Source organism: Nicotiana attenuata, unplaced genomic scaffold (genome assembly GCF_001879085.1).
Source record: "Nicotiana attenuata strain UT unplaced genomic scaffold, NIATTr2, whole genome shotgun sequence".
Taxonomy (NCBI): Eukaryota; Viridiplantae; Streptophyta; class Magnoliopsida; order Solanales; family Solanaceae; genus Nicotiana; species Nicotiana attenuata.
The window spans coordinates 24,837-41,228 of record NW_017674373.1 but is presented as its reverse complement, the minus strand read 5'-3'; positions in this window follow the sequence as shown (position 1 = coordinate 41,228).

The following is a 16,392-nucleotide window of genomic DNA, read 5'->3' as shown; positions in this document are numbered from 1 at the left end:
CCTTCTCACTCACTCTCTCTTAGTGGAAAGTATAAGTAGAGCATGACGGGCCAAATCAATAAACCTGGTCTCGTACTGAGTAACAGTCATAGAACCCTGCTGGAGACGCTCAAACTAACTCCGATAGATCTCTCTCAGAGTGATAGGAAGAAACTTCTCCAAAAACAGCTGAGAAAATTTATCCCAAGTCAAAGCTGGTGACCCAAGTGGTCTAGCCAAACAATAATCCCTCCACCATGTCTTGGCAGATCCAGATAAGCAAAAAGTAGCAAAGTCGACCCCATTGGTCTCCACTATCCCCATGTTCCCGAGAACCTCATGACAGTTGTCTAAATAATCCTGGGGATCCTTTGAAGATGCACCGCTGAAAGTGGTAGTGGAGAGCTTGGTGAACATGTCCAACCTCCACAAAGCCTCCGAAGACGTAGCTGATCCATCACCGATCAGTGCTACTGCTCGGCTGAAGAAGCGGTACGTGTTCTCACCATCCGTGAGAGAACAGAGTAGAAGTTCAATTAGCATTGAGAAACCAAACCGCACGACAGGAAAGAATAGATGTGAAATTTTCCTAACTCTGTAGCCTCTGGGGGATAAATACAGACGTCTCCGTACCGATCCCTCAGACTCGACTAAGCTTGTCCGTGAATTATGATACCTATGTAACCTAGAGCTCTGATACCAACTTGTCACGACCCGGATTTCCCACCCTTGGGAGTCATGATGGCGCCTACTCGTGGAAGCTAGGCAAGCCAAATATGATAAAATCATTACCTTCCTTTTTTTAAACATGTTCAACAATTTAAAATAACAAGTGATTAAACAGCGGAATAAATTAAATAACCAGAAATACGGAAGACAAAAAACTTAATAATTCAATCAATCCACTGCTACATAATCTGAAGTACAATACTACCTAGAATTTGGTGTCACAAGTCACAGACTATCTAAGAATACTACAAATAAGGTCTGAATGAAAATACATAAGTCTGTCTCTGAATAAGTAAGAACAGAAGGAGAAATGATAGGAGGAGGCGCCAAGGCCCGCGGACGTCTGCAGGACTAATTCAGGTCGCCTGAATGGACTGAAGACAGCACCCTCATTGCGGTCCAAACACCCCGGTATCAGTATTTGCACACAGTGCAGAGTGTAGTATCAGCACAACCGACCCCATGTGCTGGTAAGTGCCTAGCCTAACCTTGGCGAAGTAGTGACGAGGCTAGGACCAGAACCCGATTACCCATTCACCTCCGAGCCCGGATATATAATTGATTTTGGAATCCAACCTCAATTTGAGGTCTAAATCCACAAATTTCAATATTCTTAGGTTTTTCCCAAAATTCCCAATTCCACCATGAAAACCCTAGATTCTAGGATGAAATCTTGTAAAAAGAAGTTAAGGAGTAAAGAAAATGAGTTAGAAATCACTTACTAATATTTTGGAGAAGAAAGGTTGTTTGAAAAATCGCCTCTTATGTTTTTGGGGTTTTGAAAAATGAAAAATAACTGAAAATCCCGTTTAAATATACCCCTCTCAGACCCCCTGTGCGGACCGCATAAAAAGGAATGCGGCCGCGGAACTCACAATGCTGACAGCAGTGGCATGCTTTAGTATCTTGGCCATAGCTTTCTCTACAAATGTCCAAATTGTGATTTCTCTATCTTTCTGGAAACTAGAAATGAAGGGCTAAAACTTTCGTTTTTGAATCATCTCCGAATTTCTTGTAGATCAAAAGATATAGGCTTCCGAAGTCGGACCATTGAACCTATGCGGACCGCACAAAATCGAGTGCGGCCGCAAAGCCCCCACCGCGGACAGCATAAAATCAATGCGGACCGCACTGGCGGGTTCAGAGATCTGCACTTCTCTGAACCTGCAACAGCTATGTTTTAAGCCTAGGACATCCCGGAACCTACCCGAAACTCACCCGAGCCCTCGGGACTTCAAACCAAATATGCATACTAACTCAAAAACATCATATGGACCTACTCGTGCGATCACATCATCAAAATAACATGTAAAACCATGAATTAAACCTCAAAACTCAACATTCTCATCTAGAACACTCAAAGTTCATAACTCATAAACCGGAAGTCCAACTCACGTCAAATAGACTCCATTTTCACCAAATTTCACAGTTATCATTCAAATACTATAACAAGTTTGTACCGGGATCCGGAACCAATATACGGGCCCGATAACAATGGTTTCAAACATTAATTCTTTTCTTCATTTCTTAGATAATTCAGCAAATTAATTTTTTTCAAAAATTGATTTCTAAGGCTTGGGACCTCGGAATTCATTTCCGGGCATACGCCAGGTCCCATATTTTCCTACGGACCCTCCGGGACCGTCAATCCGTTTACCCAAAATGTTGATCGAAGTCAACTTAAATCGTTTTAAAGTCAAAATTCAATAATTTTTCATAGATTTTCAGATAATGGCTTTCCGGCTACGCGCCCGGACTGCGCACGCAAATCGAGGTGATGCTGAAAGAGGTTTTAAGGCCTCGGAATGCAGAATTTATTTCTAAAACAAGTGATGACTTTTTGGGTCATCACAGGGGTAGATTTAGGCTTGAATTGGCGAAAATGGAATTTTGGCATTTTCCGGTTGGTAGTGGAAATTTTGATATATGGGTGGGAATGCAATTCCAGAAATTAGAGTAGGTCCGTTGTGTCCTTTGGGACGTGTGTGCAAAATTTCAGGTCATTCGGACGAGGTTTGATAGACTTTTTGATCAAAAGCGGAATTCGAAAGTTTTGGAAACCTTAGGCTTGAATCCGAGGGTGTTTTGATGATTCGATGTTGTTTTAAGTGTTCCGAGGGTTAGTAAAAGTTTGAATAGTGTTATGTGACTTGTTAGCGTGTTTGGTTGAGGTCCCGAGGGCCTCGGGATGAATTTGGATGGTTGACGGAGAGTTTGGATTTTAGTAGTGTGCTGCAGAATTTCTGCTTCTGTTATTTCCGCACCTGCGGATTGGGGACTGCAGGTGCGACGCTGCAGATGCGGGGAGGAGGCCGCAGAAGCGGATTTGGGTCAGGTAGAGCTTGGCCGCAAATGCGGTGCATTGGGCGCATCTGCGGGACCGCATCTGCGGTTATTTGATGCAGATGCGGCCTTGGAGGATTTAATGAAGGACCGCATATGCTGTGGCATGACCGCAGGTGCGGTCCGCATGAGCGTTATTTTGGCCGCAGGTGCGGAATCCCTAGGCCAGAACCTATAAAAGGCTCCCTTCGCGATTTTCAGCTTTGTTTCACCATTTTCAAGTCGGATTTTGGGAGATTTTGAAGAGGGAATTCGAGGGAACTTCGTGGAGGTAAGATTCTTGGAACTAAAACTCAATCCTATGGCATTTTCTTACTGATTAGGCTTGGAATTTATGGAAATTAAGGGTTAAAAATGGGAGAACTAGGGCTTGGAATTGGAGACTTTGATTTAGGGATTTGAGGGGTCGTTTGTGGTCGGATTTCGATGTAATTGATATGTATGAGCTCGTGAGAGGATAAGGATTCTATTGGTGTGACTTTTACCGAAATCCGAGACGTGGGCCGGGGGGTCGGGTTTGGCCAATTTCGAGAATTTTGAGTAAATTTGGTTGTTTTTGCGTCGGCTTTGTCCCTTTAGCCTATTTTGATGTTATGATTCTGATTTTGGATAGATTCGGGGCGAGTTGAGGCCAACTCGAGAGGCAAAGGGATCGCGGGCTAGAGTTTGGATCGGATTAAGGTAAGTAATGATTGTAAATGTTGTCCTGAGGGTATGAAACTCCGGATTTCACATCTTTGTGCTATTTTGAGGTGATGCACACGCTAGATGACGAGCGTGGGGTTGTGCACCATTGGGGATTGTGACTTGGTCCATCCCGTACGACTATTATGTCGCGTATTTAATTGGAAATTATTTGATATTATTATATTTTGGAAAGTATTACTATGTTTAGGGCTGAATGCCGTGTTTAGGGCCTTGTGCCGACTGTTTGGACCCTTAGGGGCTTTTTACTACTATTTTCCTCACTATTTTGATGATATTTACACTTAGTAATGCTATACTTTCACTGATTTCATAACTCGAATTTTATTTATTCCTTTTGATTTTATAAATGAAATTTTGAGCCGAGTACCTATTTTACTGTTAGCCCGAGGGGCTTGAGTGGGTTCTGATTGAGTGAGGCTGAGGGCCTATGTTGTGAGGATATCATGGGATCGGGCTGCGCGCCGCAGCGAGTTGTATTGATTGTGATATATGAGAGGCCGAGGGCCTAATTTATTATGCCACGAGATGGCTTGTGATAGCGCTTGGGCTGTAGGAGCCCCTCCGGAGTCTGTACACCCCCAGTGAGCGCGGGTACCCAGTGTGTGTGATGTGATATTGCCCGAGGGGCTGTGGTTGTTTCATGTTGTTGCCCGATGGGCTAATTACGGGTGATTTTGAGGTAGCCTGAGGGGCTAGTTCTGCTGATATTATGCCCGATGGGCGGTTTATGGTACTTGTTTTGCCCAAGGGGTTGTTTACGTTTCTGTCCTTTTACTCACTATTTTCATCACTCGTTTGAAACTATTGAAAGATGTTTTTAAAAGGTTTTATTGAACTGAGTTATTTTACGAGTTTTATTGCTTTATTGCGTTGTTCTGTACTTATACTGTTTTGTTGTAGCGTTATGATGTAGTTTACGTGTTTTCTTACTGCTCGGCCGCTTTTACTTTTATTACTTACTGAGTTGGCGTACTCACATTACTCCCTGCACCTTGTGTGCAGATCCAGGAGTCTCGGGTTGCGTTAGCGAGTGCTAATTAGCATTCCAGCGGGTCTCCGGAGTTGACTAGGTAGTTGCTTGGCGTTCGCAGCCCAATGCTTCTCCTTCCTATCTTATTCAGTTTTGTATTAGCATTGGTTTTCAGACTATGTTGTCTTTTCTTATTCCGAGACGAGTTGTAGTTGCTTCTGACTGGTGACACCCCGATGCCGGGCTGTGTTATGTTTCCACATTGTCTATTTTGACTTATATTATGTAATTTTTAGCAAATTAATGACTTTAAATGACTTATTATGAATTTCTGATTGGTTTGGGGTTTGTGTCGGCTGGCCTAGTTTCACGATAGGTGCCATCACGACCGGGTCCGTTTTAGGATCGTGACAAGTTGGTATCAGAGCCTAGGTTACATAGGTCTTACGAGTCATGAGCAGGTTTAGTAGAGTCTCGCGGATCGGTACAGAGACGTCTGTATTTATCCTCGAGAGGCTGCAGAACCTTTAGGAAAACTTCATATTCTTGAATTCCTGTCGTGCGAATCTATTGATTCTAGTACTAAACTTCTGTTATTCTATTCTCTCACAGATGGTGAGGACATGCGCTACCGGTTAGGATGGACAACCACCAGTACCACCAGCTGGGGCCACTAGAGGCCGAGGACGCGATCGAGGCCGTGGTAGGGGCAGGGGTATAGCTCGCACAGAAGCTAGGGCAGCACCTGCAGATCCACTAACAACTCTAATTCAGGATCAGGTCCTAGTTGGGACGCTCCAGCAGCACCAACTCAGGAACCGGCTGTGCCTATTGTGACTCCAAGCCTTCAGGAGGCCCTGGCCTAGATTCTATCAGTGTGCAATTGCCTAGATCAGGCGGTCTCAGTTACTACGGGCGCAGCTACTTCTCAGGGCGGGGGAGGCACCCAGACTCCCGCCGCTCGCACACCTGAGCAGGTCGAGCAGGGACTTCAGACACCGGGGGCACCTCCAGCCCAGCCGGTTGCAACTGCTCAGGGTTATGTAGCTCCGGTTATGCCAGATGATGATCAGTGCAGATTGGAGAGGTTTGGGAGACTCCAGCCTCCGACTTTCAGTGGTGCAGAGGGCGAGGATGCCCGGGGTTTCTTGGATAAGTGTTAGAGGATGCTTCAGACTGTGGGTATTTTGGAGACCAGTGGGGTCTCGTTCACTACTTTCCAGCTCTCAGGGGCTGCACTTAGATGGTGGGAGGCTTACGTGAGGCGTAGGCCGGCAGACGCAGCGCCCCTTTCTTGGCAGCAGTTCTCCATTCTCTTCCTGGAGAAGTTTGTACCAGAGTCTCGCCGAGAGGAGCTGCGCAGGTAGTTCGAGCAGCTTCTGTGAGCACGTGATTTTTGCCCTATATGAATTACTCCCAGAAATTCAAAACAAAATAATTTTTTTTCATTGTTTGCAATTTTGTTGATTTTTGTTGTTTGTTTGCATTTTGTGTGCATTTTTAGTTGGCATAATTCATGAAAAAAATACAAAAATACCATGCATTTGCATTTAGGACTTATTTTCACATTTTTAGGTTAATTAGTAAGATCATTTTACAAAATAGAAAATTAGAAAAAAAATAACTCTTTTGCGTGTTTGACTTTTTAATTTTATTTTTATAGTTTTTCTTTAATCTAGGGTTTAATTAATTGTTGAAAATATTTTGTTGAGTGATTAATCTAATCTTGTAAGTTAATTTAGTTTTAGAATTAATCTAGGGTCTTGGTTTAATTGTGAAATAAGAGAATTAAAAAAGAAATTAAAAAGAAAAGAGACGCTGGCTTTGGGCTGATTAAGTCACCCAGGTCCAAGTCCACACCCCATTTGATCTAGCCCAAACGGAGCACCAATCCAGGCCCAAATCCCGTCTCAACCCGGCCTGCCCCCCCCCCTAAGTGGAACGGCGTCGTTTCACCTGGAACCGATCCCAGGCGTCGAGGATCTTTGATCCAACGGCTGGGAAGTGGTTCGTTTTTCATATAAAATTGTCTTAACCTTACCCACCCCCCCAAGTCCGTCTCCCTCACTCCCCCTAACCTTTTCTCAGACCACCGCCTTCCACCGCCCTTCACCGTCCGCCGCCGGCCGGAAATCGCCTCCGCCGGTGGCGATTCTCCAAACAACGCCAAATTAATACCCTTGAATCGCTTTCTTCTCCTCATTTCAAATCCATAACTCCCGTCCCTCAAAACCTAGCCCATCGTCTCGAATTTCAAATCAAAATGTTGGCCAGAAACCCTACATTCTCCAAATCCCACCCAAATTACACTACGAGCCCTCCTCACCCTCTTCTCCTTAAACCCCCACTTATTTCCCTTCAAATATTTTTTCATAGCCTCGAATTTCAGATCAAACCCAGGGCGGAACCCTAATTGGGGTTGATTGGTTTCTGGGCTATACTAGCCCTTAATTACGTATTTTCTCATAGAAACACGTAATTAGGGACAGTTATACTCTGATTAAATCCAAGGAATCGTGCCAGAGTTCGAACCCTAATCCGATTTCAAGGTATTTCACCGTCTTCTTTCTTTTCATTTCATTCTTGCTTTTTGTTTGTTTTCTTTCATTCTTACTCAAGTTTTTTTTTATTTCTTGGTTGATTTAGAATCCTTAGGTCTTGTTCATGTTTAATCTTGTTCGGTTTTGATTTTAGTTTAATTCGGTTATGATTCTGTTTTTATTTTTGTGTTGGTTTTCAATTAAACAAATTGGTGCTGTTAGTTTAATTTAATTTTCAATTCTGTTTGCTTTAATGGCTAATTCTGAATCTGCACTGTGGGTGATATTGTTTGAATTCAAAAATTAGTTTTAAGTGGTCTTCCTCACTCATTCCTGGGTTTAAATTGTTGCTGATAACATTGCTGATTCCCCTTCATTTTATTGTGCTTTGTTTCCCAGGTATATTTTGACACTCATGGATACTACCTGGATGAAACTGGAAGCATTCATGGAATATAAGAGTGTTTACTTGTCTTGAAGCATTTTAGCCTCATGTTTAGATTCCTATACATTGATTTTTTTTTTATCCAAGATATATGGCCTTAAGAATGATGTGTTAGTTAGTGATAAGTTTATGTTAGAAAGCTGTAATCGAGTTGCATCTCATTACCTTGTTCTGCTCTAGTTCTAGTAGTAATATTTGGTGTTGTAATAATGGATTTGCTTTGTAAATGTTTGGACTTAGTTTGCTATGCCTGTGAACGCTAAGGATGCTAAAGTAAAACTCAGAGTTTCCATTTCTGAAGCTTACTAAGCAAATCCTTTCTGGAAGTTTAACATTTATAGTTGATAAATCATAATGCCTTGTGGTGTATTAATCAAATGTTAGTTTAGCATAATTTTTGCCTTCCAGCATTTTGACGAAACTACTGACTTGAAAATTTAAAAGGAATCATGCTCTTACATTTCCCTTTTAAAAGAATTTTTCATTTTGGCAAACTTTGGAATGAATATTGACTGGTTTTGCATCATTTTAAATTCGCTTTCAAAGGACTGAATATTGATTGGTTTTTTATCCAGTCAAGTTTTAATGTGATTGGCCAGATTTTATTTGCTAATGACTGAAGTTTGTGCTGTATGTGAATTCAAAAATGGACCTCCTTTGTTTGTTGGAATTGTCTTACTTTCTAATTTGGGCTCTCATCTGGCCCAACATGACTTGGCCGTGTATAATTATCAAGCTGAAGGTGGCCTCATATGCCGCAGGCCATCGGGCTTCCTGTCCAGCCCAAATGATTTTAGATCCTCGTCCTTTCTTTCTAGCCCAACGTCATTCCTAATTAGTTCAGGTAATAGTAGAGTTTCAACTCTTTTAATGTTCAAATAATCATAATTCTTAAGCTAGCGGAGTTGAGTCATATTGGATACACAAAATAGTCATGGCCCTTGTGTCAGTTTAGATGTAAAAAGAATATAATATTTCGTAGAATATCCTTTAAGGCCGATTAAAAATACCAAGTGTGGTTGCGTATACGTTCGCGTAACACAACTACATTTTCTAAAAAACAAAATCGGAGTATGCGTTCGCGCAACTTCGGCCCAAACACTCTTAATAATAATTAAGCGTTATTGATTGTGGACACGTTCGCGTGACATGATTTTTGACGCACCAAACGGGCGGGTATACGTACGCGTAACCCGTCTCAAGATAATTTTCTAATTAAAAGCGGTGAAAGAAACAAATGCACATAGGTTTAAAATCACTAATTAAATAATTTTCGTAAGCCAAGTATTATCAAAGCGATTGTGCTAGAACCACGGAGCTCGGGAGTGCCTAACACCTTCTCCCGGGTTAACAGAATTCCTTACCCGGATTTCTGATTCGCAGACTGTAATAAGAGAGTCATTCTTTTCCTCGATTCTAGATTTAAACCGGTGACTTGGGACACCATAAATCTCCCAAGTGGCGACTCTGATTTTTAATTAAATAATCCCGTTTCGATTGTCACTTCAAGTTGGAAATAACTCCCTTTATTATACTCTTCCAGGGGTGTAGTATGAGAAAAGGAGGTGTGACAGCTTCGTCAGGGTGACAGATCTGTTTTGCAGTATGAGATGCGGTTCTCCGAGTTGGCTTGTCATGCGGCCTGGTTGGTTTCCACAGATCGGGAGAGGATCAGGAGGTTTATAGATGGCCTCGGTTTATCAGCTTTGGTTGCTTATTACCAGAGAGAGAGTGTCTGGTGCTACCTTTGATGAGGTTGTTCACATAGCTCGACAGATTGAGATGGTTTGTGGTCATGAGAGGTTTGAGCGGGAGGCTAAGAGGCCTCGTGGTCAGGGTGGATTCAGTGGTACTCATCATGGGGGCCAGTTTCAGCATGGCAAAGGCCGCCCATTCAGGCATGCTCAGCCAGCTTGCCCAGGTTATCGTGGGGCATCATCGGGCCATGGTTCTCACAGTTTCATCAGGGTCATTCCTCACTCAGTGCCCTTCCAGTCTAGAGTTCGTCCCGTGCTCAGTTCAGGGCTCTTCTATGCCAGGTTCTTCAGCTGGTCATCCCGGTGCTAGGGGTTCCCTTCAGTCCCCGTCTCCAGCACCAGGGAGTTGTTATGAGTCTGGGGAGTTGGGGCATATGTGGAGGCAATGTCCTCATCGTCTTAGGGGTTCATCTCAGTAGAGGAGTCAGCCCTCGACTTCAGCACCAGTTACTTTACCCCTTGCCCAGCCAGCTAGGGGTGGAGGACAGTCAGCTAGGGGTCGCCCCAGAGGGGGAGGTCGATCAGATGGCGGTCAGGCCCGTTTCTATGCACTTCCATCTAGACTCGATGCTATTGCTTCAGATGCTGTGATTACAGGTATTGTCTCAGTCTGTCACATAGATGCCTCTGTGTTATTTGGTACTGGTTCCACTTTTTCCTATGTATCATCATATTTTGCCCGTTATTTGGATATGCCCTATGAGTCTCTCGCTTCATCTGTTCGTGTATCTACTCCGATGGGCGATACCGTTGTTGTAGACCGCATATATTGGTCGTGTGTGGTGACTATTGGGGGTGTGGAAACCCGAGTGGACCTTCTGTTACTTTGTATGGTGGATTTCGATGTGATATTGGGCATGGATTAGTTATCTCCGTGTTGTGCTATATTGGACTGTCATGCTAAGATAGTGACGTTGGCAATGCCGGGTGTGCCACGGATTGAGTGGCGAGGTTCGACTGATTTTATTCACACTAGGGTTCATTCGGCCTAGTGTGTCACCGTAGGGTACGCCTGTCCTATTTGTGAAGAAGAAGGATGGCACTATGAGGATGTGCATTGATTATAGGCAGTTGACAAGGTCACAATCAAAAACAAGTATCCTCTGCCTCGTATCAATGATTTATTTGACCATCATCAAGGAGCGAGGGTGTTCTCCAAGATTGATCTCCGTTCAGGGTATCACCAGTTGAAGATCAGGGACTCGGATATTCATAAGACAACTTTCAGGACCCGATATGGTCATTATGAGTTCCTTGTTATGTCTTTTGGGCTGACCAATGCCCAACAACGTTCATGCATTTGATGAACATCGTATTCCGGCCTTATCTCGACTCGTTCGTTATTGTTTTCAGTGATAATATTTTGGTATACTTGCGTAGTTAGGAGGAGCACGCGGAGCATTTGAGAGTTGTGTTGCAGAGATTGAGGGAGGAGAAGCTTTATACAAAATTATCCAAATGTGAGTTTTGGCTCAATTTAGTGGCTTTCTTGGGGCACGTGGTGTCCAGTGAGGGTATTCAGGTTGATCTGAAGAAGATAGAGGCGGTTCAGAGTTGGCCCAGGTCGTCCTCATCCATAGAGATTTGCAGTTTTCTTGGTTTAGTGGGTTATTACCATTGGTTTGTTCAGGGATTTTCATCTATTACATCACCCTTGACCAAGTTGACTCAAAAGGGTGCGCCTTTCATGTGGTCGGATGAGAGTGAGGCGAGCTTTCAGAAGCTCAAAACTGCCTTGACCACGGCTCCAGTGTTAGTTCTGCCATCAGCTTCAGGTTCATATAAAGTGTATTGTGATGCTTCGAGAGTGGGTATTAGATGTGTGTTGATGTAGGAGGGTAGAGTTATTGCTTATGATTCTCGTCAGTTGAAGCCCCATGAGAAGAACTACCATGTTCATGATCTAGAGTTGGCTGCCATTGTTCACGCGTTGAAGATTTTGAGGCATTATTTTGTATGGTGTGTCTTGCGAGGTATTTACTGATCATCGTAGCCTCCAGCACTTGTTCAAGCAGAAGGATCTCAATTTGAGGCAGCGGAGATGGTTGGAGCTGCTAAAGGACTATGATATTAATATCTTGTACCATATGGGGAAGGCCAATGTAGTGGCTGATGCTTTGAGTAGGAAGGCGGTGAGTATGGATAGTTTGGCATATATTCCTGTTGGGGAGAGACCTCTCGCAGTTGATGTTCAGGCCCTGGACAATCGGTTTGTGAGGTTGGATATTTCGGAGCCCAGTTGGGTCTTAGCTTGTGTGGTTTCTCGGTCTTCCTTGTTTGATCGCATCAGAGAGCGCCAGTATGATGATCCTCACTTGCTTGTCCTTAAGGACAGAGTTCAGCACGACGATGCCAGAGATGTGAATATTGGTGATGATGGGGTGTTGAGGATGCAGGGCCAGATATGTGTGCCCAATGTGGATGGGCTTCGGGAGTTGATTCTGGAGGAGGCCCACAACTCGCGGTATTCTATTCATCTAGGTGCCGTGAAGATGTATCAAGATCTAAGGCAGCATTATTGGTAGAGGAGAATGAAGAAGGATATTGTGGGATTTGTAGCTCGGTGTCTCAATTGTCAGCAGGTGAAATATGAGCATCAAAGACCGGGTGGCTTGCTTCAGCAGATGGATATTCCAAAGTGGAAGTGGGAGCGGATCACCATGGACTTTGTAGTTGGGCTCCCATGGACTTTGAAGAAGTTCAATGCTATTTGGGTGATTGTGGATCGGCTGACCAAGTTTGCGCACTTCATTCCTGTGTGTACTACCTATTATTCGGAGCGGTTGACAGAGATCTATATCAGAGAGATTGTTAGCTTGCATGGTGTCCCAGTTTCCATCGTTTCGGATAGAGGTACTCAGTTTACTTCGCAATTTTGGAGGGCCGTGCAGAGAGAGTTGGGTACTCAGGTCGGGTTGAGCACAACTGTTCACCCTCAGACGGACGGACTGTCCGAGCGCACTATTCAAATATTGGAGGACATGTTACGCGCTTGTGTCATTGACTTCGGTGGTTCATGGGATCAGTTTCTACCGCTCGCGAAGTTTGCTTATAACAATAGTTATCAGTCGAGTATTCAGATAGCTCCATATGAGGCTTTGTATGGGAGACGGTGTAGATCTCCAGTTGGTTGGTTCGAGCCGGGCAAGGCTAGGCTATTGGGTTGAGATTTGGTGCAGGATGCTTTGGACAAGGTGAAGGTGATTCAGGAGGAGCGTCTTCGTACAACGCAGTCGAGACAAAAGAGTTATGCTTATAGGAAGGTTCATGATGTGTCCTACATGGTTGGGGAGAAGGTTCTATTGAAGGTTTCACCCATGAAGGGTGTTATGAGATTTGGGAAGAAGGGTAAATTGAGTCCTCGGTTCATTGAGCCTTTTGAGGTGCTTCGGAGGATTGGGGAGGTGGATTATGAGCTTGCTTTGCCACCCAGCTTATCTAGTGTGCATCCGGTATTTCATTTTCTATGCTCCGAAAGTATATTGGCGATCCGTCTCATGTTTTGGATTTCAGCACGGTTCAGTTAGATGATGATTTGAATTATGATATGGAGCCAGTGGCTATTTTGGAGCGTCAGGTTCGAAAGTTGAGATCAAAGGATATAGCTTCAGTGAAAGTGCAGTGGAGAGGTCGCCCCATGGAGGAGGCTACCTGGGAGACCGAGCGGGACATGCGGGAGAAACATGCCCCCATGGACTTTGTAGTTGGGCTCCCATGGACTTTGAAGAAGTTCGATGCTCCCATGGACTTTGTAGTTGGGCTCCCTTGACTCGTTCGAGGATGAACGTTTGTTTAAGAGGGGGAGGATGTAACGACCCGACCGGTCGTTTCATGAGATACCGCTCCGTTGCCCCTATTTCTGCTTTCTTTATATGTTGTTCAGCTGTATTTCATCGCATCCTATGGGTTAGTTTGGGTTCGGAGTGGTTTTGTAGAGAAATGAGACACTTAGTCTCTTAAGTTGGCCTTTTAGTTGGAAAAGTCAACCGGAAGTTGACTTGTGAGTAAACAATCTCGGAATTTGGTTTTTATGATTCGGATAGCTTCATGAGGTGATTTGGGACTTAGGAGCGTGATCGGAATGTATTTTGGAGGTCCGGAGTAGATTTAGGCTTGAATTGGCGAAAACGAAATTTTGGCTTTCTCCGGTAGGTAGTGGAAATTTTGATATAGGGGTCGGAATGGAATTCTGGAAATTGGAGTAGGTCCGTTGTGTCCTTTGGGACGTGTGTGAAAAACTTCAGGTCATTCGGATGAGGTTTGATAGACTTTTTGATCAAAAGCGGAATTCGGAAGTTTTGGAAACCTTAGTCTTGAATCCGAGGGTGTTTTGATGATTCGATGTTGTTTTAAGTGTTCTGAGGGTTGGTACAAGTTTGAATAGTGTTATGTGACTTGTTGGCGTTTTTGGTTGAGGTCCCGAGGGCCTCGAGATGGATTTGGATAGTTGACGGAGAGTTTGGATTTTTGGAGTGTGCTGTAGATTTTCTGCTTCTATTATTTCCGCACCTGCGGATTGGGGACCGCAGGTGCGACACCGCAGATGCGGGGAGGAGGCCGCGGAAGCGGATTTATGTCAGGTGGAGCTTGGCCGCAAATGCGGCGCATTGGGCGCATCTGCAGGACCGCAGATGCGGTTCCTGGATGCAAATGCGGCCCTGGAGGATTTAATGAAGGACCGCAGATGCGGTGGTCATGACCGCAGATGCGGTCCGCATGAGCGTTATTTTGGCCGCAGGTGCGGAATCCTTGGGCCAGAACCTATAAAAGGCTCCCTTCGCGATTTTCAGCTTTGTTTCACCATTTTTAAATCGGATTGAGAGCTTTTTGGGAGATTTTGAAGAGGGAATTCAAGGGAACTTCGTGGAGGTAAGATTCTTAGAACTAAAACTCGATCCTATGGCATTTTCTTACTGATTAGGCTTGGAATTTATGGAAATTAAGGGTTAAAAATGGGAGAACTAGGGCTTGGAGTTGGAGACTTTGATTTAGGGATTTGAGGGGTCGTTTGTGGTCGGATTTTGATGTAATTGATATGTATGGGCTCGTGAGAGGATTAGGATTCTATTGGTGTGACTTTTATCGAAATCCGAGACGTGGGCCCGGGGCTCGAGTTTGGCCAATTTCGGGATTTTTGAGTAAATTTGGTTATTTTTGCGTGGGCTTTGTCCCTTTAGCCTATTTTGATGTTATGATTTTGATTTTGGATAGACTCAGGGCGAGTTGAGGCCGATTCGAGAGGCAAAGGCATCGCAGGCTAGAGTTCGGACCGAATTGAGGTAAGTAATCATTGTAAATGTTGTCCTGAGGGGGGTTTTCACATCGTTGTGCTATTTTGAGGTGGCGCACACGCTAGATGACGAGCGTGGGGTCGTGCACCATTGGGGCTTGTGACTTGGTCCATCCCGTACGACTATTAAGTCGCGTATTTAATTGGAAATTATTTGATATTATTATATTTCGGAAAGCATTACTATGTTTGGGGCTGAATGCCGTGTTTGGGGCCTTGTGCCGACTGTTTGAACCCTTAGGGGCTTTTTACTACTGTTTTCCTCACTGTTTTGATGATATTTACACTCACTCATGCTATACTTTCACTGATTTCATAACTCGGATTTTATTTACTCTTTTTGATTTTATAAATGATATTTTGAGCCAAGTACCTGTTTTACTGTTAGCCCGAGGGGCTTGAGTGAGTTCTGACTGAGTGAGGCCGAGGGCCTATGTTGTGAGAATATCATGGGATCGGGCTGCGCACCGCAGCGAGTTGTATTGATTGTGATATATGAGAGGCCGAAGGCCTAATTTATTATGCCACGAGATGGCTTGTGATAGCGCTTGGGCTGTAGGAGCCCCTCCGGAGTCTGTACACCCCTAGTGAGCGCGGGTACCCAGTGTGTGTGATGTGATATTGCCCGAGGGGCTGTGGTTGTTTCATGTTGTTTCCCGAGGGGCTGATTACGAATGATTGTGAGGTTAGCCCGAGGGGCTGGTTCTGCTGATATTATGCCCGAGGGGCGGTTTATGGTACTTGTTTTGCCCAAGGGGCTGTTTACGTTTCTATCCTTTTACTCACTGTTTTCATCACTCGTTTGAAACTATTGAAAGATGTTTTTAAAAGGTTTTACTGAACTGAGTTGTTTTTACGAGTTTTATTGGTTTATTGTGTTGTTCTGGACTTATACGATTTTGCTGTAGCGTTATGACATGGTTTACGTATTTTCTTACTACTCAGCTGTTTTTACTTTTATTACTTACTGAGTTGGTGTACTCACATTACTCCCTGCACCTTGTGTGCAGATCCAGGAGTCTCGGGTTGCGATAGCGAGTGCTGATTAGCCTTCCAGTGGGTCTCCGGAGTTGAGTAGGTAGTTGTTTGGAGTTTGCAACCCAGTGCCTCTCCTACCTATCTTATTCAGTTCTGTATTAGCATTGGTTTTCACACTATGTTGTCTTTTCTTATTCCGAGAAGAGTTGTAGTTGCTCATGCCTGGTGACACCCCGATGCCGGGCTGTGTTATGTTTTCACATTGTCTATTTTGACTTATATTATGGAATTTTTAGCAAATTAATGACTTATTATGAATTTTTGGTTGGTTTGGGATTTGTGTCGACTGGCCTAGTTTCACGATATGCACCATCACGACCGGATCCGTTTTAGGGTCGTGACAACACGTCGATCAAGTGATGTGTTTAAGTGGATATCCTCAGCTTCAGAAGTTGGGCAACCATGTTTACTACTAGATTTATCGGAACGAAAAGCCTAATTTTGTGTTTGTACCAATATGCATTAGGGTTTTATTACGTTTAATCTTGAGGCGGACCTAAACAGGGACTTGGGGGGTCACGGGAACCCGTTAGCCTCGGCAAAAACTCCGTAATATATATATTTTTATATTGAGCTGTACATACTTTGGGACC